Below are 23,805 nucleotides of genomic sequence, written 5' to 3'. Positions count from 1 at the left end.
AGATATTTTTTTTTTTTTTTTCATTTTTTTCGTAGAATTGACCGTTGAGGAGATATTTGCAAAAATCTGATCTTGGGTTTTCTCAATTTTAAAAAAATCAAAATGGCGGCGCCCTGAGCATTATAAAATTTTTCTAAAGTTAATATTGGCATTTTCGGACTTCTTTAGCACCAAAGAATCAAAAAATTGGTTTGGTTCGAGGGACAGACCCCATGTTGAGCGGTGTTAGTGATGATATTATCATAGTTTGGTCCTTATTCATCCTACATGCTCCATTTTATTGATGAATTGCAGAATTTTACCCATGGTGTCTACTACAACAGGCTGATCAAAAATAAGTACTTTTACAGTACTTTTTCAGTACATCCTCAAAAAATTCAGAACCTCCTCCGACAGAAAAATTCCGTACTTTTTCAGTAACTACATTTGACAAAATTCGGAAAATTTCATAAATTTGAAATTGCAACAAAAATGACAAAAAATTTTAAAAATTCCGGACCTCTTTGCGGAATTTCCACACTTTTCCAGTACTTCCTGGCCGCCCTTAAAGAATCAGTACTATTTCCGGACTTGTAGACACCCTGTGTCCCCTATTATATTTATATGGTTTGTTTTAACACTCAAGTTCATGAGTAGGCAGGGTATCAAAACGACCGCGACTGCATGCAGTCGCATGCAGCACGCGCATGCAGCATGCGCGTCTGCATGCAGACTGAAAAAAAATATCGGTGTATTTATAAGAAAAGGGTAAAATTACCAAGAATTCAGGGTTCTATTTGATCCCAGTTTTTTCTTGGTAAAATTACCATTTATGGAATTGGTAATTTTACCAAGAAATCTTAGTAAAATTATTGAACTTTCTCGGTAATTTTACTGGACCTTGGTAAAAACGCCAATATTTTTTATCGACTGTGGTAGAATTACCGGGATAAAATGGCAAAGTTACCGGGAATTGATTACCGATAAAAGTGGTATTCTTACCTGGGAAAAACAGTAAAAATACCGGTTTTTAGGTAAGCTTACCAGTCTGTCTTGGTAAAATTACCAATAACTGGTAGGAAAGTGAGATGGTAAAGGTACCAACGGACCTTGGTAAAAGCGCCGAAAATTTGTTTTCAGTGCACACAGGGTTCTAAGGGACGAAACGAGGGCAGCAGGGACTCGGGGATAGGTGAGCGAAACTGGAACCGCGGTGTGTCCAGTCGAACTCGAAACGGGAAGCGGAGGATGAGACGGCTAAGCCAACGTCAACAAGAGTCACTTCCTTCCTGGAAGCAGCAATTAGATTAAACGCCGAGCTCAGTGACCGGCACCGGCCGAGTTCCTCGCGGTTGTTCTCCGGAGAGGGCTTTATTTTATTTATTTTTCTCGCCCCGACGTTTAATAATCCCTTCAAAGGGTTTTAATTCACCTCCGCGTTTAGGTTGTTGTTCAGCGGAGGCGGCCGCAGCTGGCAAGCGCCGACAATGAAGCGAAAGCGACGACGCTTAGAGATACATCGGTTGGGATTTCTACGTTAGCACTCAAAATCGAAAAGATTTAAAAGAAGTTAAAAAAATATTGCGGGAAATTAGGTTTCGCGGTGGGCTGATTATTGAAACTGATAGACAAAGCTATAGACAAAGAAAACAAATCGTCACCTTCCAGCCAAATAAAGTATCAAAAGCGCCATGCGACGCACAGTGGATCGAGTCAATAGGTGAGGTCGGACAAAATTTTCAAATTATAAACGCTTATATCTCCATTTATACAAAACTTTGTGGTTCGAAAAGAGGTTACATTGGTTTCCTCGTGAGATTTTCCTGTAGAGGCACCCCTTAAAATTTTAAATGTGACGAATTAAACATAAAAATGTGCAGTTTTACTCACAAATTTTATGTCCGACCTCTCTAATTGACCCGATACACTGTGTGACGTTTAAAAATTTCCGCCACCATTTTATTTTTTTACAGAGAAATTGTTCAACGAAGCTATCCGAATTTTCTTTGTGCTGCCGATAAAATTCAGTGAAATTTTCAAACAGATTCAACCATCACTTTCTCTGTAAAAATATAAAATGGCAGCGGAAATATTTGAACTTCGCATGGCGCTTGTGATACTTTGGCCGAAAGCTGACGAAATCTCTATGGAACGAATTGTGGAAAAATGGAGATTTCAGACCCTGGGCAAAAAAACAAACATTTAGAAGGAGCAGGCTCATTCGGGATTCATCGTGTGCTGACATCCATAAAAAACATGGACAAATCTATGAAACTATGAAAAAAAATTTAAATTTAAATTTGGATTTGGATTTGCTTTTAAGCTTACATGTGAATGTATGATTCGGTATTGAAAGCAAAAAGTGATAGTCCTCGGCCGAGCGTTTAAAAGGCAGAGAAAACTAAACGATTATGATGGTTATACGAATGGACAAATCGTCAAAAAAGAGGAAATCATTAGTGGAAGAGGGTTATGTCACGGGCGGGTCGTAAACATCGGCGTTTTGCATTTGCAACAGCAAAAGTGCATCTGCTCTGAAGCAGATTACGCGAAAAAAAAAAAAAGAAAAAAAAAAACCTCACCGCAATTCAACCTCGCTCGAGCTCGAACGCGGACTCCGGGCGACTTGGAACGTAAACGCTTTTTAACTGCAAGTTCGTACTCATCTGCACGAATTAAATTCCAATTATTAATATGATTAATTGTTTTTCGGGGCAATTAAGACGCCTCGCTGTCGGAGCTGGCGGGAGGACTCCCGCCCGATCATCGATGCCACGTTGTGCCGGAAAATTGAGAACTTTTTCGATAGAAGAGCTTATGAGGCTTGCAATGCCGCTATGATAGTGCAATTTTTCGTAGCGTTTGTGGCACACTGGAAAAAAAACACATTGTATATAAAATCCAGACTCTTGCAAACATTGACAAGAAAAAATACTCTTGGTTCAATCGGATTTTTGCTTGAATCAAAACGAAATCCGCTTAAATTAAGAGGCTTGGTTCTTGATTTAAGCTTCAATCTGATTGAATCAAGAGTACTTTTTCTTGTCGATGTTTTTAAAAGTCTGGACTCTAGATCCAATGTGTTTTTTTTCCAGTGTGAGAAAATTTGCCGCCTTGTGACGTAATCTGGAGGCATTTTCCATATAAACACATGTATTTTAGCAGATTAGGTTATTTTGTCATATTTTCTCCAATAATTGTCCAATTTAGAAACCAAGGATATCTTCGCACTCAGTTTTCCTAGCAGTACCATTTTAAAGATGAAATTCACAAAATTTAAGAAACCTGCAAATTTTCTATTGGACGCATTTCTGCCGAACAGAACTATTTGCATCATGACGTGAGCCCTGTAATACGTATACTTTTGTGGATCTCAAGGCCCATGTCTTAATGCACATAGTTCCGTTTGGCAGAAATACGTCCAATTGAAATTCATTCACAGTCGGTTTACATTCATGCAATAGTAAGGAAAAACTCGGAAGCAGCTTCAGGGAAAAATTCATGGCAGAACTGTCGGATAAGTTACTTACAGGTACAAAAGGAGAACTATTTTGCCTATAATCTTAGCAGCATTGGAAGTCTCATACTTCCTGAAAAATGCCTCAATTTCAGTTGGAGCTCCTGCCTCCGCTGTTGTTCACCCGGACGAAAAAATGCACCGATCACCGTGTCTGTTAAAATTTTATTTACACTCTCCTATTTTTCCTGGTATTTTAGACGAGAGTTCCTGATTTATGGCGCGCATAAACTCGTCACCCTCCTGGCATAAGGGCGTAACTACACTCACCAATAAACCCTGTCGTGTGAACAACTCAATGCTTTTCCGAGCTCATCTCAATGTGTAGTTACGGCCGTATGCCAGCGAAGCGACGGATTAAAAAAATTCGTCACCTTTAATGAATTTAATTAAATGTTTGAAACACGCTTGAGGTACTTAGAATTTCCTGATCAATAGGCGATTTTCCTGACATTTCCCTGAGAACATCGAATTTCCTGTTTTTTTAAAAAAAAAACTTCAAATCTCATGCCTGACTCTTCTCGACAGTAATTCTGGGTATTTTGCGGAGGGAAGTCGCGATAATAAATGGGCCTTCGACACTAGAGCTGCACTACCGTACTAAGTAAGAACGCCGTACGAACATTCGAATGTTGCCAAATTTCCTCTAAAAATATCGATTCCAGAAGAAAGTGATGAATACATTTCCTCGGAATTTTCAGACTATTTACATCGAATTACAAACGGAATTCTCTGAAATATGGGAGGAAATATACTTTCAAATGATTCTGAATGCGTGTGGTTTGTCAAAGGAAATTTGGCACCGTCTGATGGCTCATACGACGTTTTTCTTCAGCACGGCAGAGACCTCCTAAGCCTGATTCTAAGAAATCAAAGTTCAATGGTTCCTGGAAGCTTATCGCGCCACCCGACAGTGTCGTGGCGTGCTTTGCGATATATCGATTGATTTGCAATTAAAACCTATGGGAAAGGATCGTTAGACAGGGTGTTCGCAGCGAACACCTTAATAATCGATTCTTTACCATAGCTTCAAGTGGAGAAATATCGATAATCAATCGTTCTTGCCTCGCCACTACCACCCGCCGTTTAAACCGTCGCCCCTCTGACGTAAGGGCGTATCTTAATTTCCACGTGAGCCCCGCTATACATATCAATCCATGCATTCCGGGGTTCATGCGGAGATCAAGATACGCCCTTACGCCACACAGTGGATCGAGTCAATTAGAGAGGTCGAACATGAACTTTTGGACAAAAAATGCAAATTTCGATGTTTATTTCGTCAGATTTTAACTTTTAAGGGGTGTTTCTGATGGAGAATTTTCCGAGAAAACCAATTGAACCACTTTTAGAACCTCAAAGTTTTGTATACACGGAGTTATAAGCTTTTAAAGTTTTCAAATTGTGTCCGACCTTTCCTATTGGCTCGATCCACTGTGCGCCAGAGGAGCGACGAAACTTGTCAGTTGAAGGGTTTAATTACGTAAAATTACGATCAAAGAATGGATGCAGAGGTCAAAATATAGAGCTCTCCAACGACTGAACTTCTTTGACGAGCTCTTCGAGAGGCTGTGGTTAAGCATCGGAGAGGTGACCCTGCATTCTGAGAAAATGATTCCATGAGCAACGAGCTCAGGGGTGAAAGTTTTACCAAATCGTCGCTCCTTTGACGTAGATGCATATTTCGATTTCCACGTGCTTCCTTCATTTGGAAATGGACCACTAGACATGATACGAAGTTAAGCATGTTGATACATGTTTCTTAACCACAATTTAACGTAGAACACGATTCGTGCGACGAAAACGCCGTTAGAACATTCAGGCGTTGCCATGTTATCATTGATATAATACGAATTTATTAGGGAAGTTTTAAGTATTTTTCTTCTAATTTTTCAGAGAATTTTGTTCGTAATTTAATCTTAAACACTTGAACATTTCAAGGGGTAAAATACATAACTTTCCTCAAAAATACGTGTTATATCCGTGAAAATATGGCATAATGCGGTAATTAATTTCTTGTTCCGAGGGGGTCGTTACCTGGCAGCTCTGGGCGCCTCGAAATTCGGGTGACCGCAAAACTAATAACCGGACGGGAATGAGTGGGTCTGACCCGCGATTGGATTTTTTGTGCTCCCGCGACATCTGTTTTTCCTCGGAAGGCAAAAACGGCGCTTGTACGTACTTCGGGGTGCATAACTCCCAGGAGCCGGCGACTACACGGGATCGCCCCGCTCAGCTGCCATGTAGCCCGGAAAATTGCGGACGCTCGCGCTACCGTGGACGGTCGGGTGTTGCCAAATTTCCTCGCTAAAAAAATGTACGAGCTATACAGACATACCGTGCCTGGAAGTTCCGGGTGGTGGAGCCGTAACTCAAATTGCTCCGGGTGCTACGTCTTAAATGTTTGGCCTCTGAGCCCATATATATGTATGTAATTTAATTAAAAGCACTTCAAAAAACGGATAACCAGGGTGAAAATTTCACTGAATATTATCGGCAGCGCAAAGAAAATTCAGTGGAATTTTCGGACAGCTTCGTTGAACAACAATTTCTCTCTAAAAAAATAAAATGGCGGCGGAAATTTTTAAAACGTCGCAGGGCGCTTGTGATACTTTGGCCGGAAGGTGACGAAATGGGGGTCTAAATATTTAGATTTCTACTATTTTTATAAATTTTGTTTTCTGGTCGAGGAGGGGGAGGGGGGTTGAAACCACCCCAAAACGTCCCAGGCTTCATATTTTGTTGTTTTATAGCCGTGGTTACCCGTTTTTTTTCTTGTGTTCTTTTAGTTTACTCTGATAACAAACATTCAAATAAGTTATAAGTTGTAAATATTTTACCGCCGGGAATTTTGCAACTTCCGAATGTTGATACGTCATTTTTCCGTGGGACGGCAAAGTGGCGCGGCTGTTTTTCCGCCGGGGCTGGCGAGGGAGCTCGTTAACATGCCAACGGAGCCGTTGTACAAGGCGAATCTATTAGCAATTTAAATATGCGACGAGTTCGCTTTTGGCTCTTGGAGTGGCTCCATATGAGCGCTGTTGGATTCGGGGATTTATGTGTTCGCTCACTCGCTCCGTGTTAGGGCTGACAAACAGTTGGGCTTTTAGCGGCCAGAAATATATTACCCGTGGAGTTTTATCACGCTTTTGTTGATCTAGTGAACCGCTTTAACTCAGGAACAGAGGATCGGTCTTCCAGGGTGTCGATGGAAGTTAGAAAATTAAAATATGACACAGTTTCAAATTCTCTGACTTTCCCTGTCTCTTTTGGCTTTTTGTTGAGTCTAAATTTCCAAATTCCCGTACTTTCCCGGGACTTGATACAGAATTTACACTTGTATTGTTGATTCTGTAAACCGCTTGAACTCAGGAACAGAGGATCGGTCTTCCAGGGTGTCGATGGAAGTTAGAAAATTAAAATATGACACAGTTTCAAATTCTCTGACTTTCCCTGTCTCTTTTGGCTTATTGCTGAGTCCAAAATTTCAAAATTCCTTGACTGCTTCGTTCTTCCCTGACTTTCTCGGAACTTTAAATAGAATTTACACTTGTAACGCTGATCCTGTGAATTGCTTGAACTCAGGAACAGAGGATCGGTCTTCCAGGCTGTCGATGGAAGTCAGAAAATTAAAATATGACACAGTTTCAAATTCTCTGACTTTCCCTGTTTTTTTCGGCTTTTTGTTGAGTCTAAATACCCAAGTTCCTTGACTCTCTTCCAATTTTCTTTTAAATTTTTAAAAAATTCTTTTAAATTTCCTTGATATTTTCTTAATTTTCCCTGATATTTAAGACGTGATCTCCTGATTTTTGCACGATAAACTGACGCTCGTTTGATTTAAAAGCTCAACGTATAAAATAAAACGAGTCAAATGTTTGAAAAATGCTTGAAGTACTCAAAATTTTCTCAAATGTGACAGATTTTCAGGATATTATCCTGATGACAGCGAATTTTCTGATATTGTCCGGGTTTTCCAGAATTCACTAATAAAGAACAACAGCAGTTTCAGAACATTTCCGATCCCTACTCCCAGGATTGATTAGCGGCCCGAATTTCAACTTTTTCGGCCTAAACGTACAATCCGGTCGAGCTGAAACGATTCACTACTCCCTCGTACTCCATATATCACCGTTCCGCTCATTCCAACACCGAAAAAAAAGGGAGCGAACCGCAAACAGCCCCGTGACCACGTTCCAGCGGCTTCAGCCTCCGTTGAGTCAGCGTCGCCGATCCACGTGAAAATTCCAATATATTCGAACGCATTTACATCAAAAGGAACTATATCCATTTTGACTTGAGCCCTGGCATGCATATATTCTTATTGCTCTCAGGGCTCATGTTAAAATGGATATAGTTCCTTCTGATTTAAATACGTCCTTTTGGAATTGAGCCTATGCAGCGATCTGTCAATCCCTCGTCCGGATCCGTTTGCCTTAACAGTCATCAATCACACCCTTGCGCGGGACCATCAACTCACCTCTCATACTTTTTTTTACCCCGTCGCTCCTTTATACAGGGGCTCCCACCGTGCAGGAAATTCAAATGTTTTCCCTTTTTAAATGGAGAAAGGAAATGGGGCTATTGCATACGTCAGAAATTTGCGATTTAAGAATCAAAAGTTGAGGAATTACACTGGAAAAAAAAAAAAAACAACACATTGGATCTGGAGTCCAGACTCTTAAAAACATCGACAAGAAAAAATACTCTTGATTCATTCGGATTTTTGCCTAAATCAAGAACCAAGCCTCTTAATTTGAGCGGATTTCCTTTTGATTTGAGCAAAAATCTGAATGAATCAAGAGTATTTTTTCTTTTCAATGCTTTCAAGAGTCTGGACTCTAGATCTAATGTGTTTTTTTTTCCAATGTACCGAAAAATGGAGGAAAATAGGAGACATTCAGGAAATTCTAATCATGGTTTCATCGAGAAAAATATTTGTGTTCCTTTGTTACCTTCGATTAGTGTAAAACAATTTTGTGAGAGAAAATGTAGGAATTTATGAGGTTTTAAAGTTCGACGGCCGGGTCTGCCCCTTTTTAGTCTGAATTCACTGTGAAATTAGTGCTGTCTCCTTTTACGCAAGTTTGCAAAAATGTGGTAATAGTCTGTGTTGAATGGAGCTTTTGCGTTTGTCAGGGATTTTCGACATAAATACCTCGAGTTGACTTGCAAGACCTGCAAGAGGTCCATTCAACACAGGTTATATACCCGAATTAATACAAACTTGCGTAAAGGGAGACAGAACTAATTAAAAAGAGTGAATTCAAAGTAAACAAGCAGTTCCAACGCCCAAGCGTTGAAGGGCGCTTCTTTGTCAAATCATATTATTACCGATTTATGTACCCGAAGACTGACGAAGATGGAATGTAAGGTGGGATTCCTTAACCGCTAATCCCTTCAAAACTTCAGATCGACCGCGAAGATCTGAACCTATCCACAAGCACTTCGTGACGAATGAAAGTCAGTGATGAATGGAAACATAAAGGATGCACTGTAAATCAGACGACGGGAAAGAGCGGCGGAACCTCTAAAGCTGGTGCGTCAACGCGATCTAGCGGACAGCGGCGTCGCGACGCCGCGAGGTAGGGCGCGCAGGTCGCGGGGGAGCGGGGCCGCGTGAAGAGGAGTTCAGCAGTGGGGAGGGGAAGCGTGGGTCGCGGGGAAGAGAGGGACCGGCCGGCCGGCGATGACATCGGCGCTGGCTGGACCCATATTCACGGCGTGAACATAGGCAGCGCTGATGTCTCCGCTAACTGGAGTTGGGGGGTTGGTTGGGGGTCCTCATTCATTCTCTTGGTCCATGACATAACCTTAAACCTTCCGCTCAATGCCGCAAACCAGCCGCAAACAGCTGACGTGTCGATGCTGCGCCAAGAAAATGAACCAATCACAAAGTAGCACAGTAATACGTCACTAAATTGAAGAGATCACGTGACTGTTCGTAATATTTTCAAATCGATCTGAAAGTACTGCCTCGGATATAAGTATTTAAAGCATAAGGAGGCCCTAAAATACTTTAACCAGGTAATACGTCCGTGCGAGATTGTTATGCTTAAAAGCAAAACATTTCACGAAAACTTTTACGAATACCAGATGCAGAAAAAAATCCAATTTTCCCGGGTGTACCAGAATGGCGTCATTACCCATAAGGCAAAAGGGCATGTAGTATAGTACATGTTACATCGGGGGAGTCGAACGGTTGGAAAGGGCGCATCTGGTACCCAGAAGCGCCCAAAAGGGGTATACCCGGTCGTCGAACCTTAAAACCTCAATTCCCACATTTTCTTCCTCAAAATTGCGTTACATTATGACCGAAGATAACATAGGAACACAAATATTCTCCTCAACGAAATCGTGATTAGAATTTCCTGAATTTCCCCATTCTCCTCAGTTTTTTTGTAATACCTCAACTTTTCTCGATTTCCACTGACGTTTCTAACCCAGTTGTATGAGCTAGGGGGTAAATCACTCAAAGTGGTGACAGCGCTATACTATTCCAGCTATTGTTTCGCCGGCCTGTCTTCGCGTTTTGACGGGACGACTCACTTCCGTTTTTCGCCCCCCCCCTCCCATTTTCCCCTCGCCCCTCTCCCCCTGCCCCCTCCACCCCTGCTGTCGGGGCTAACCTCACAAATTTTTAATCCAACCGGATCCGTTACACCGGTGATGAACACTTCCATGCGAGTATATAAATCAACGGGCAGCGGAGGTAGATATTCCAATGCGCGCGATTTTTATGGAGAGAGAGCTTTAAATTATTCAATTTTAAAAAAGGAAAGGTTTGCTCCCCACCGACCCGTGCGGGATATCAATCAAATATATATGCGTGTGGCACTGACAATGTAAGGATCAATCTTCATGATTGAGCGAAACCGCAGAAATTAAAAACACGGGAGAGGGGCTAGCATCCGATCGCAGTTCGATGTTAATAATCGAGTCGTAAATAAAATTGAAACAAAAAAATGTTAACAAAATTATAGAGTTTGATAAATTATATACAGCAAGCATCACTAAAAGTTTACATGAGTCTGGCATTATTTTTGAAACGCTGAGTTCAAAATTAATGTGTTTTCTATTGTTTCCAAAAAGTCTATGCTCAGTAGCACGCGTAATGCGTGTTGTTGCAGTGCAATCGAACTACTTGAAAAAAAATTATCTTCACTTCAGCAGTACAGAATACCAAAAATATTACTTGTATACGGCGAACAAAACGAGAAATTATTATTCCTAGAACAAGGAATACGAATTAGACTGCATTTTGCAATACTCCTATTTCTAGCTCATTTTGAAACAAGGTTCACATTTTTGGTTTCTCTGTGCAAAGAAGTGCTTTAATGGATAAGCCAAAGTTTCTTAAGACATAATTTAGTTCAATTTTAGTTACAGCCAAAGCGTAAATTATAATAGACAAATCAGAGAGGAAAGAAGGGGTCCAGCTATTGCTGAAAAATATTTTCCTACTTGCAGGTATGGCGATTACATTATCGAATTAAACTTGATGAAAATGTATGGGAAATGTTTTCTAGACTCCAAAAATCTATGCTAACAGGGACGATTTTATCATCGAACTTCACATGAAAAAAGACCCTTTTAAAGCAAAAAGAAAGGAGCTATTCTATTTTTAAAACAAATGCTAGCGTGTAGAAATTCCATAAAGATATTAGATACGAGAACCCTATTTCAAATCCAATCAATAACTTACGGGCAATGCTCCTTTTTTTATTAAAGTAACAGAAATTGCACTTTCATATTTGATTCACAAGGTCTTTTCGATTGACTTTCATTCTCTTTGCTTCATACTCGAGCTTCAAAGAAAGAATATTTACAGAATAAACAGAGAGGAAAATATTGAATTCACATGAGGGTCTGTGAGAAACTAAAGATGAAGGGAAAGGGAGTAAAAAATTTGACCGTTTTTATCGATGAACAGAGGATGATTAAAATCCGATGCTCATACCAAGAAATACCTCCTTGATTAAAAAGCGAATGGAAATGTGCATTACCTTTTGGTGCTTCGCTGTCTTGCGAGGCCTGGCGGCTCAGCGATCTGAAACAAAATATGAGATAGATATAAGTACAAAAATCAGACATTTAAAAAAAAAATTAAATTCCCAGACATTTCCCTGATTTTCCTGACACATTTTGGTGAAATTACCTGACAATTGAACAAATGCCAAATCGTTAAAAAGACGAAGTTAGAAATATTTTCCGGGCAAAATTTGTTTTTCGAAACGTCAAACCCTCCCGAGAAAGCAAATAAAGGCGACTTGACGATTTTTCCCTGGCTTTTCAAAATTCCCTGACATTTCCCGGTTTCCTCGATATTATCTGACTGCGGCAACCCTGAAAAGGAAACCAAACGCGAAATGCCACATAAAACGACATCGTAAGGCGAAAAGAAGTAAAAACAAGCAGTGAACTCCAACACAATGTGTTGATAAGGCGCGTCATTAACTCGCACATATCAACCCCTTTAGTTTTCATTTACAGAGATTTCAAAATAGGCAAGTAGCACAACAAGAGAATTCATACGATCCAACACTGAGAGGTCAACGACGCACTTTGACGAGACCGTGTATTGTGAATGTTAAAAGCCATTCGAACGAGTTTAAGTTTTTTGATCTGCCCCAAGCAAAACCTTATCAGATTCTTAAAGAAAAGTGCTACGTAATAATTTAAGCGGAGAAAGAAAAAATTTTGTCGAACTCCTAAAAGATAAAGTCGATTTAAAGGTATTTTGGGGCTAAAATACCCAAATCACCGGCATTATAAATCCCGTTATATTATTGAAAAGAAATTGACTCGATATAAATGCAATTGCATTAGATATGTCTTGATCTTGTCATGGGAACGGAGTTCCCCATGATATTAGAATCGTTCCGTTGCTTTCGCTATGGGATTCCCTATACCTCTGCGACCTTGAGCGTTTCGCCCAGTCTCCGATTTTTGGTTGATTTTCCGACGTATCAAAAACCGTTGTATTTTTTAGCCAATCATGTCTCTACGTCAAGTTGTGTTGATTGCTAAAATTCGCTTTCAGCGAGTTTTTTTCCACCTTAAGATGTCGTGTCTGACTGGTAAATCTGCGCAGAACCACGAAGTTCCGTTTTTAGGCAAATTCTTTTTTTTGAGAGGTTCTGATTGGTTATTTTTCGCCATCAGTTTTCTGTTCGTTGGTGCAAAAGATCGCCTACCTCGGTGTTCTTGAGAAGCCGCCATTATCCCACCTCAAATTTGAAAAATAGAAGTAAAGAAATAATAACCATCGTACAAGGTGGAAAATTGTTCTGGAGGACTCGTTACGGATAAAGAAGTCAAAATCAGAGCTCGATTGATTGATTTAATTCATGGATACGCAAATATTGCCTTAGCTCAACTGCCGCGATCGGAATGCATACTAGGATGAACCTCGAGACGCATTAAAACAGTGCGAACCATGGCTCCTACAGCAATGCGCTTCAAAAGCAGTCAAGGTCTCTTGTGATAAGTCCCGCCCATCGTCCGAGTCTTTTAAATGCTATTTTTACTCTCACCCACGTGGATCCGTTATAGCCTAGATGACTAATCCGCCTCGTATTTTTGATTAGGTGCGGGCACCCGGCGATCGGGAGTTCGATACCCGACGATGGGAACTACTTTTTAATGGTTGTATTGAATGTTTTAGACTAATCATCAAAAAATACTTAATACTAGATGATAAATGTGCGAAGATTTTCTCGTGAGTTAATATGTTAAACAAAAATACTGGAATATACCTCCTTCATATAATCAGCCACATGTTCGCCCAAATTAATGACGTTATTTTCTTTTTTCAATTAAGTTAATTTGCATTCAACGTTCGTAAGTTAAGCAAAAAGTACCTATTGATACAAATAGAAAGACATGAAAATAGTATGTCTAACATTTCAGTTGTTTTTTTTTTTTTTTTTTTTTTTTTTTTTTGTTTTTTTGTTTTTTCAATAAAACAAATTGACTGGGACTAGAATCATCGTATCTCTGAAGACAAAAGCTAAGTTTTTTGATACAGAAATACTAATATATTCATCCTTTATATAATCAGGGAGATGTTGACCCAAATATTGATGTATATTTTCTCTGTTCGCCCAAATTAATGATGGTATTTTCTTTTTTCAATAAAATTAATTTACATTCCACGTTCTTAAAGCAATATTTTCTCCAAAATTCAGCAAAAAATAACAATTTATACCTACGCAAAAAGTAAATAAATAAATAAAGCAATGACATGAAAGTAGTATAGGTAGTACACATCTAACATTTCGGTTACATCTATTTGAATGAAAAAAATGGCAACTTAGGAAGCACATAGGTCACTTATCGACGGTGAAACTACCAAACCACGTATCTCGGTTTGCGACGTCGCAGACTTCCTGTCATACTTTATTTTTTAAATGAAAAGCTACTTAACGTCCAGTCTTGAAAATTTCCGTGATTTTTCCTCTTCGTGCGGAGAAAATTCTGTGAAAATTTCAAGGAATGATATTGATTTGGTCTACTTCAAAAAATAAAATGTGAGCGGAGATTTTTAAACACCGCAAACGAGATACGTGGTTCGGTAGTTTCACCGTCGTTATGATGCGTATTCGGGCATATGCGTAGAGTAAAAATATCATACTTTACGCCGAAAAAACGAAACTGAAAGTTAAATTTTTTAACTTCCAAAAACCATACATAATCCAACGAAAATAAATAATTGGTAAATAACAGCTTTCTTGTATGCAAAGAAAAAAAATTAAAAATGTTAAAAAAGAGATGTCGACACAAAATTACATAGCCCCTTCAATTCTGAAGATACTACAAACGAACTGTACCTTAAAATTTTCATATCCCAGAAGCAAAAGTTCCCATGACGAATATTGCTATCGCTAGCGATTGCAAAAACCAACTTGTTGTTATTTTAAACGTATTTCCATGCAAAGAAGTTCAACCATGTCCATGCTTTATTCATTCATGAATTGAAAGTAAGCAATCTACATCCCGAAAATCTACCGATTTGCCGTAAAAAATTGCAGAAACTTGATATACCAAGTCGATGCACCCACTCGTTGAATTTACCAACCAATTTCGTGAGTGCAAATATGTAAAAATCAATATGCTATAGTCATTTTGGGTGCATTTACTTTTCATGAAACAATAATAATTTCAATCCCGAAAAACCATCAATTTTCCGTATAAAATCGATAAAATCGAAATGTGTCGACTCCCTGACGTGAACATTGGATTCTATGTGTAAAAATACTCACGTATCGATATGCATATCAGAAAACCAGAACCAGAACAGAAACCATGTGTGGACACAGTTAGCAGTCCGCGGCAACATCCATTCAACAGAATAATGGTAAAAATTAGATAGGATTTTAGCCGCTTTGCCCGCCTCTCCTCGTTATTTACAAACCGTTCCTATACTCATCTCAAAATTTTTCTCAGAGCTTTGTGTTATTATCAGCTTCCATTTAAATCCCGGTTCGATGACCGAATCGGCTGCCCAAAAAGCAAGCCATTTTTGAAAGGTTCTATGAGAAATTCGTGATATTATCGGCTCTCAGGAAATCACCCCATGGCTAAAATTGGTGGTATAAATGTTTGAGTGCTTAAAATAATCGTATTCAAGAAACTAAGGCATTAAACTATGGAGTCAGTTTCTTTTTAATAATATAACGGGATTTACTCCCGGTGATTTAGCTATTATAGCCCCAGAATACTTTTAAAGCGCCTTTACTTTCCAGAATCTTGACGGAATTTTTTTTTAGCTTAAACGGCTTAAGAGACACTGTAGTTAAAAAATATAAAGAATTTTCGATTTTTACAAAAAAAAAATGTTCGTTCAGGCACACCGTGTATTGTATGGAGTACTGCTGCTATTCAAACCTTATCTTCAGGGCAAAATTCTTACAAGGAAGCCCCTTTTAAGAGGCGATTTTTTTGTAATTTCTCCCAAAATTTCCTCCGTTATATAATTGAATTGCTTGTCAAATTCTGAGGTCAATTATATTTAATTGTAATTTATACATTTCTTTTTTTCCCTTCATTTTATTTTTTGTCTGGAGAAGTTTCGTTGATTTCTTCGGATTTCGAATACTGTAACTTCTCTTGTATTCGGCCGATTTTTATGAATGAGACCTCTTTTAATTCGTCTTTTAACGGAGAGTAAGGAAAAAATTGCTAAGTACACGCAAAACAATTTTTTTTGAAAATTGGACGAATCCTAGCGTGACGGTGAAATGGTTAATCAAGCGTAAAATCAAGGGTGAGGGTCCGGGTCGGGTCGCTCGGGAGGACAAAAGACACTGCCTCGGTGTCGGGACAGAGGTCCAGTGTGCGGGGAGGAGAAGGGTAAGTGGTTTTCCGTAAAAGCAAACTGATTTCTGTATGTGTTATGGTTAGCACATGGTCTAATGAGTTTTGAGGCTCATCACAGATTGCACTTACGTCTATCCTGGGTGGCCTTCGCTATCAGAGGAAAGGTACCAACTTTTGAAAAGCCCAACAGTGGTTTGGAGATCTGTCAAAGCAACGTTATGAACGAAACGGAGGAGTAAAATTCTCATTCCTAGAGTGCCTGCCTGGTCAGCCATCCTCGAATCAGTTCGCTTGTTTCTGCTTATATATGCATATTTTAAATCAGCGCGTCGCATTCTTAGGCTTTTTTTAAAAAAACCAAGTAACTTAGACTCTTGGTATTCATTGCACATAAACTAAAAAGCCCCAGAATGAGAAATACATCAGAATCATAATTATTGACGGATAAATAAACTTTTTACACGCTTTGGAAAATCTCAGAAGTTCGCGGTAGTCACTTTTCGGTAAGGAACTAAGGGACTCGGTTATTGTATCGAGCAGGGTTCGAAACGATCGCAAAGGCGGTATACTACGTATACGCGCCAAAAAAACGGAAAAAGTTGCAGCGGAGTAGCCCAAATAAATTGAAGTTTGTTCAGCTGTTGTTTATGCTTTTAAACAAATTAAAAGAGAAAGGAAAATAATTAAAAAAAGACTCGAACATAAAATACGAGTGTATTTTTCTCGAGGCCCGGGAAGAGGCTCATTATTATTAATCGGGAATCACCGGAGGTGGAGGAGACGTGGAGCTACGGAGGAGGCCACACAGCACACACCGGAGTGAGAGCGTGATGAGAGCTTTGAGCTTTCCGAGGCAGTGAGCGGAAACAAGAGGAATTTCAAAACATTTTAAGTAGGTAGACGGGTAAATATTTTTGGTGAAGTTCTCGGTGGGAGATTGGGTTTGCGTTCGGAGCACAGGATATAATGCTCAAAAAAACACGGTGGGACTCATAGGATATGTTGAGAAAGACGATTCCGTCACTGGAAAGAATGTGCTTGGCTCACGTATGGTGATTCTCGAATTGGCCGCCAATAATTTTTTTTATCTTGACTTGAGCTGATTTTTTCTTGATTCAAGAAAAAAAATATTGAGTGTAGCAAAAATATATTCAGCAGCAAATTCTTGATTCAAGAAAAAATACTTATAGGCGACAAATTTAAGATTATTTCACTTTCAGTAGATAAAGCAGATACAGCCAGGCGATAAACTGTATGCTAAATGTTACTAATTACGGATGCTAGGACTTAGTGAGTTTTTGGACCACTGCTCTCTTTTTGGGCCGTAGTATCTTGATTTATTTTGCGAGGAAAGCTCCGTACTTTTGATGGATGCCTGCCATTACTAATATATTAGAGCGCCTTCAGTTTCGTATGATACTGTGCAATACCTCTGGTGTGAAATAGTTGTTTCACGCGCCGTGGCACGCTGCGGCGCGGCAGGCGGGCAGCCAGCGCGAAACGCGCATTGGCGCCTACAAACCTAACAGAGATACTTCACGCGTTGCGCAATGCGTGAAGTATCCCTGTTAGGTTTGTAGGCGCCGGTGCGTCGCCGCTCCACTTTGTGTTAGGTTCTAATATTTAATCTGGCGGAGTCAGCGTTATTCAACTCATGATTTTGAAATGTTTGCACGTCCTGTATGAATTATTCTCATTTTAACTGATGAAAAAAAATATGTATTAAAGGAAAATATAATGTGTGTTTTGTAAATATGAAGGTGGTTCCGTATCAAACTTAATGATTTCCAAAGCACACGGATTTCTACACAATTTCTTATAGCCTTTTATAATCGATGGCGAAAGAGCAACAGCCAGGCGATAAAGTGTAAAGCCCGGCTATAGGAACTATAGCCAGGCTGCGTAATTTTTTATCGCTTCGTATAGCCCGGCCGTATGATTTTCTCCGCATTCTACAGCCAGCTATATGATTCTCTGTAGCCTTCTTTAGCCGGCTATAAGGATTCCTATGGTATTTTGAAACGCAGCTCTTACCACCAATTTTTACCAGGGAATAATAGCGCTCGTTCTGAATAGACAGCCTTTGAAAACGAATTGGTCCCTAAGCGGTAAAAGAAGAGATTCCCGGTTTCTGGAACAGATTCCCTGATTTTTCCCTGATTTTCCCTGTAGATTTTCATTCCCTGATGATGAATCCCGGTTTTTCCCGCTGTAGACACCATGCTTAAAAGCTACCAGTGGGTGCTGTAAGCCCACATGAACGCGGACAAACAAAGCGTGGCGTGCTTTGCGATACATCGATTGTTACGCCATTTAAACCTATGGAAAAGGATCGATAAACAGGGTGTTCGCAGCGAACACCTTTATAATCGATTCTTTACCATAGGTTTAAAAGGCATAACAATCGATAAATCGCAATTCACGCCACGCTGCTGCGTCTGCCAACCGAGTTTTGAAGAATTGGACAACCACGCGTTCAAGTTGACTGATGTTCGGACTCGGGGAGCACCGAACAATGACGAATAGGCATGTCACGTGTCTTAGACGCCGACGGGCGAAAAGTTGGAGCGGGGGATGCTAATTTGACAAGGAGCTTTGGGGGTTGGAGCGGCCTACCTACGTGACTTCTCCGGAGAAGCTCTCTTACCCCTCAACTCACAACAACAACAAACAGACCGCACGGCACGTCTTTTATCACGAAAAAAAGGCTGCCTTTGAGTCTGTTTCCCCATCGAGAGGGGCCATAGTGTCTCGATTCTCAAAGAAAATGGAATTTATAAATTAGATCGAGAGACAAAACGGGTGGTGTCTCTCGAAGGGGAACCAAAATGACATTAGGAATTTTCTTGCATTGGATAATGCATTTTTTCAGGACAGAGGGGTTGTGCCGATTCTGGTGGAACACGGAAAAAAAAATGTCAGGGGTCATCCCCTAAAATTGTGGTACTATCCAGTAGCGTAGCGTGAATTGCGATACATCCATTTTTAGGTCATTCAAACCTATGGTAAAGAATCGATTATTAAGGTGTTCGCTGCGAGCACCCTGTTTATCGATCCTTTTCCATAGGTTTAAATGGCATAACAATCGATATATCGCAATTCACGTCACAGCACTGATACTATCCCAATTTGTTGGATGATATAGACATTTCTAATTGATTGTATCAGTACCGCAACTCAAGTTAGGGTATAGTACTGCAATATTTGGGTTAGTTACCTAATTTATCGGGGTACTACCGTAATTCATTGGGGCATTACCATAATTCATTGGGGTACTACCACAATTAATCGGAAATGTCCAAATCATCCGACAACCTCGTCCTCTTTTTTCCGTGAAATTTTAGAGGGTTTACCAGAGAAAAGTATCTTGGATCCAGAGTTCAGACTTTTAAAATATTTGACCAGAAAAATTAATACTCTTGAATCAATTGGATTTTTGTATACATCGAGAGCCAAGTCTCTCAATTTAAGCGGATTTCCTTTCGATTCACGCTGGAATCCGATTAAATAAAGAGTATTTTTTCTTGTCAATAAATGAATAATAGTAATAAGTGTTTAGAATAAGCATTTATAAAACTAACGTCGTAATCAAATTGCATAATGGAATTCGTAAATGTAAAATATGTATCGTATCATCGAGTTGTACTTAGCTTTCGTGGAAAGACACAGCGTAGGAAGATTTATCAATTATTTTTTCGAGAGTGAACGAGCGATCAAACTTCTCGTAAGTTGAAATGACTTGGCAATTACGATAAGCTCAGAAATTAATGATTGTAAATCCTATCACGACGCGATGCAGAATTCTGACTAATTGTTTACCTGATGCAATCGTCCGGCCCTTACTGAAACCGTTCGATATGCTGATTATAGGTTTCGATTCAAGTAACGGTTTTAAATGGACTGCGTTAAACAGAAAGGAACCAAGCCACATCAGCTATTGCCAAATTTAATCGGGCAATTTAAATTTTTATGTGAAAACGGTTGTGCGGATTTTTGTGCAAATTTCAGTGGATTTTCTCCAGAGTACGAAGCTAATTCCTTAAAAATTTCAAAGGAATCCACACAAACGTCCTCTCGTAAAAAACTAAATGGCCCGGTTAACTTTGGCAATTGCTGATGTGGCTTGGTTCCTTTCTGTTTAACGCGGTCCAAATGTGTCCGATAGATCGACCCGATTGCGATCGGTCCATATAGCAACGATTGAACGCTTTTGATCGTGAACCGTGAATTTTTCCGATTTCTTCCACGAAAAACTGATCACGCAATTGCTCGAGCGAAGCTCCGCTCCAAACGGTAAACATGAGTGTTCTTTTGAAGTGTTTTGGAGGGATGAGAGATGCAACGACCTGATGACGAACGAAGGTACTTCTCGGAATTTCAGCGTTGCTTAGTAGAAACTTTGGCCTACTTACGCGAGACTTAGCAAGATCCAGAATTTGCGTCGTGTTCCAGCGGACCATGACAAGGTTAGAAACTTAGCATGACAGAATATTATTTCTCATCAAAATTTTGGGTGGAATGCGCTAAACATGTTTCCTTATTCCAACGCGATAATGGATAATCAGCGACGTACAACTTCTTGACAGAAAGAGAATTAAAATCGTCGCTCCTCTAACGTAAGGGCGTATCTCGATTTCGACAGCCATTTTTACAGCCATGCACTGGAAAAAAAACGCATTGGATCTAGAGTCCAGACTCTTAAAAACATCGACAAGAAAAAGTAGTCTTGATTCAATCAGAATCTAGCTTAAATCAAGAACCAAGCCTCTTAATTCAAGCGGATTTTGTTTTGATTCAAGCGAAAATCCGATTGAATCAAGAGTATTTTTTCTTGTCAACGTTTTCAAGAGTCTGGACTCTAAATCCGATGTGTTTTTTCCCTCCAATGTGAGCTGCATGAAATCCACATAGCCTATAGCGCACTCCGAATTTCTTGGTATTTTCCCGTTTTTTTGGTTTTTAATGATACTGGACACCCTGCATTGGTCAATTCTTTTTAAGATCTGTAAAAATTGCTGCCTGGCGCCGGCGTCTCCATAACTGGCGAGGCGTGAATGATCGATTATCGATAAGCCAGGACCAATTGAAGAAGCACTGGGAAAAAAAACACATTGTATCTAGAGTCCAGACTCTTGAAAACATTAACACGAAAAAGGACTCTTGATTCAATCAGATTTAAGCTTAAATCAAAAGGAAATCCGCTCATATTAAGAGGCTTGGTTCTTGATTTAAGCTTAAATCTGATTATATCAAGAGTATTTTTTCTTGTCGATGTTTTTAAGAGTCTTGACTCTAGATCCAAAATGTGTTTTTTTCCAGTGAGACAGATCCGCTCCATTTGAAGCATTGATAAAGGATCTATCTCTAAGGCGTTCGTCGTGAACACCCCGTTTATCGATCTTTTCCCATAGCTTCAACTGTCAGATCAATCGATACATCGCAAAGTACGCCACGCCACCGACACCCGGACGCTTTCTCCAATTCCAGACTTTTCTTCCCGAGATAAGGGCCGAACTTTCCTCGAAGAGCTCACCGACTCTGCAGATCCATCTCCTCATTCTAAACCCTGTCCAGTCGCTCCTGTCCACTAATACGTGGCGGGATTAGCGCTGACCCGAAGCCCGGGATCCCTGGAACAAAAGCCCGGATCCCCGCGACCGGGATAAGACAGCCGGACGGGCGAAACGGGGACTTGCACAACAACGCAGGTGGTGCCAATACGTCGCCCTCCCGCGTCCTGACAAAACAGCGTAACTCAACTTGAGCATGAGCCCTGGAGCTCGTAAAACTGTATAGTTCCCCGGGCTCATGTCGGAGTGTATTGCGGGCTGCGTCGGGAGCGGGGACTTTGCGGGTGTCTGGCGGATGCGACGCGAGTCTCGTTGCGCATTTCCTCCGTAATTGGGAATGGAAGGAATTCAATTTAATATCCCCGTTAGAGACCTCACGTCTATTTTTTCCCTTGTCTACACTCCGCGGAGCCCTGTCCGCGCCTTGTTTAACGCGACTCGAGCCCCGTTTCCACGGTCGGCGCGTCGCGCGACGCGGTTCGGTCGACCGCGCGGCTCAAATCGAATCTAGGTACACAAATATGGAATAGAGAATTTGTAGATGTCTTGAATTTTGTGAATTTCATCTGTAAAATGGACGTATTTCTACCAAACAGACCTATGCGGAGGTGAGAAATATGAGGAGTGCTCGTTAGTTCTCTGGCCGTAAGAGTGAATGAGAATAATAAAGCGCCAGTGACGTCAGCGGCAATGAATCCGCTCGCCTCCTCCGCCCTCGCCCTCGTCCGCCCGCCTCCGCATAAACTCATGAGCCCTGTCCACAACGCTCTCTTGCCATGCCCGCGGCTCATGAGTTCCGCATTCAGTTGGCACATAGGTCTGTTTGGTAGAATGTAAAATCCCGCTTTGCCAATTCTTCAAAAGGAATCACGTCCACTTTTACATTGTTTCTTATGCAGCTTCGACGAGCACACCCCATATTTCTCACCTCCACATAGGTCTGTTTGATAGAAATACGTCCAAATGATACTGATGATAATGATGATGATGATGCTAATGATAATGATTATGATATGATAAGGAAAACTGAGCACGGGAATACCCTTCGTTTCTAAATTGGACAATTGCTGGAGAAAATATGACAAAATAACCTAATCTGCTAAAATACATGTGTTTAAATGGAAAATGCCTCTGAGTTTTTCTTCACTATTGTATGAACGTAAATCGACTGTGAATAAATTTCAATTGGACCAAAAAAAAATTTGCAGGTGTCAAAAAATTTGTGAATTTTATCTTTAAAATGATACTGCTAGGAAAACTGAGTAAGGAGATATCCTTGGTTTCTAAATTGGACAATTTTTGGAGAAATTGTGATAAAATAACCTAATCTGATAAAATACATGTGTTTAATTGGACACTGCCGCCAGATGACGTCAAAAGGCGGCAAATTTTCTCACTTTTAAATCTATTTTTCTCCAATTTCCCATGAAAAATACTGCGAACTCAGGACATTTGGCACTCTCAGATGAAGCGATAAAATTTTTGCTTGAAAAATTCTCTTTTCAAGGTATCGGACATATGTTGCACGAAATCGCTTTAAAGTTAAGGCAAAAAACGGGTTGATTACGCCTAGGGGCACATACTTCAGCTGTTCTGCTATGCCGTGCTAAGGAAGAACGCCGTATGAACATTCGAGAGTTGCCCAATCTCCACGGGTAAAATATATATCTTTTTGAGGAAAATTATGTATATTTTCCCTTAAAAATTTAAGGTATTTCAGATTAGATTACTAACAAAATTGTCTGAAAAATTGAAAGACAAATATTTAAAACTTTCCCAATAAATTCGTATTAGATAAAAGAAAATTTGGCAATGCCTGAAGGTTCTTTCGGCGTTCTTTCTTATACACGCGAGGCGCTCGGATACGGGCATCCCGCATTGATAAAAATAATACCACTATTCAAGCTTCGGTGTGACCGCCGGTGGTATCGTCTCTAATTGAAGGCGAAATGCGCTTCACTTCAGCGTGACTCGACCTGTACAAGGCGCTTGGATCACATATCGATGAAAATGATACCACTATTCACGCTTCCGTGTGACCGCCGGTGGTATCGTCTTTAATTGAAGGCGAAACGTGCGTCCCCCAAGAGTGACGCGAATAGAGACATCTCCTTCATGATCTGCTGGCGGTAATACTACATTTCGCAATGAGGAACTAAAACTTTTGGCTCGAACATAAAATCATTTATCTGCATAGGGACACTACTTGCACATACATTATTTTTAAATTGAGTCAAATATATAAGTTCCTCGTTGCAAATTGTTGTTGATGCATCAATCGTCGTTGATTTGCAATTTTACAGCAGAATCCAGAGTAGCCAATAGCGTGGCTCTATACCGCACGGATGAATTCGCGTCGCGCACTGCTTGTGGAACCGTGGCCTAGCGTGGATGCGGTTCCGTGGATATTAAATCATCGTT

General features: G+C 40.2%; 1 protein-coding gene across 7 annotated transcripts in view; it reads right to left on the bottom strand.

Annotated features, from left to right (window-relative positions):
- kug (FAT atypical cadherin kugelei) overlaps positions 1–23,805 on the bottom strand; it is a 517,384-nt gene that overhangs the window by 145,085 nt on the left and 348,494 nt on the right. For all 7 annotated transcript variants that reach the window (XM_019040503.2, XM_019040505.2, XM_072305395.1 and 4 more), the window contains one exon: positions 11,500–11,543. The gene's annotated coding sequence lies outside the window, so the exon portion shown is untranslated. The remainder of the gene's footprint in view (positions 1–11,499; positions 11,544–23,805) is intronic.

The sequence above is a fragment of the Bemisia tabaci genome, chromosome 10 (assembly GCF_918797505.1).
Source record: "Bemisia tabaci chromosome 10, PGI_BMITA_v3".
Lineage (NCBI taxonomy): Eukaryota > Metazoa > Arthropoda > Insecta > Hemiptera > Aleyrodidae > Bemisia > Bemisia tabaci.
The sequence above is the reverse complement of the archived record's forward strand: the minus strand, read 5'-3'. Positions and strand labels throughout refer to the sequence as shown.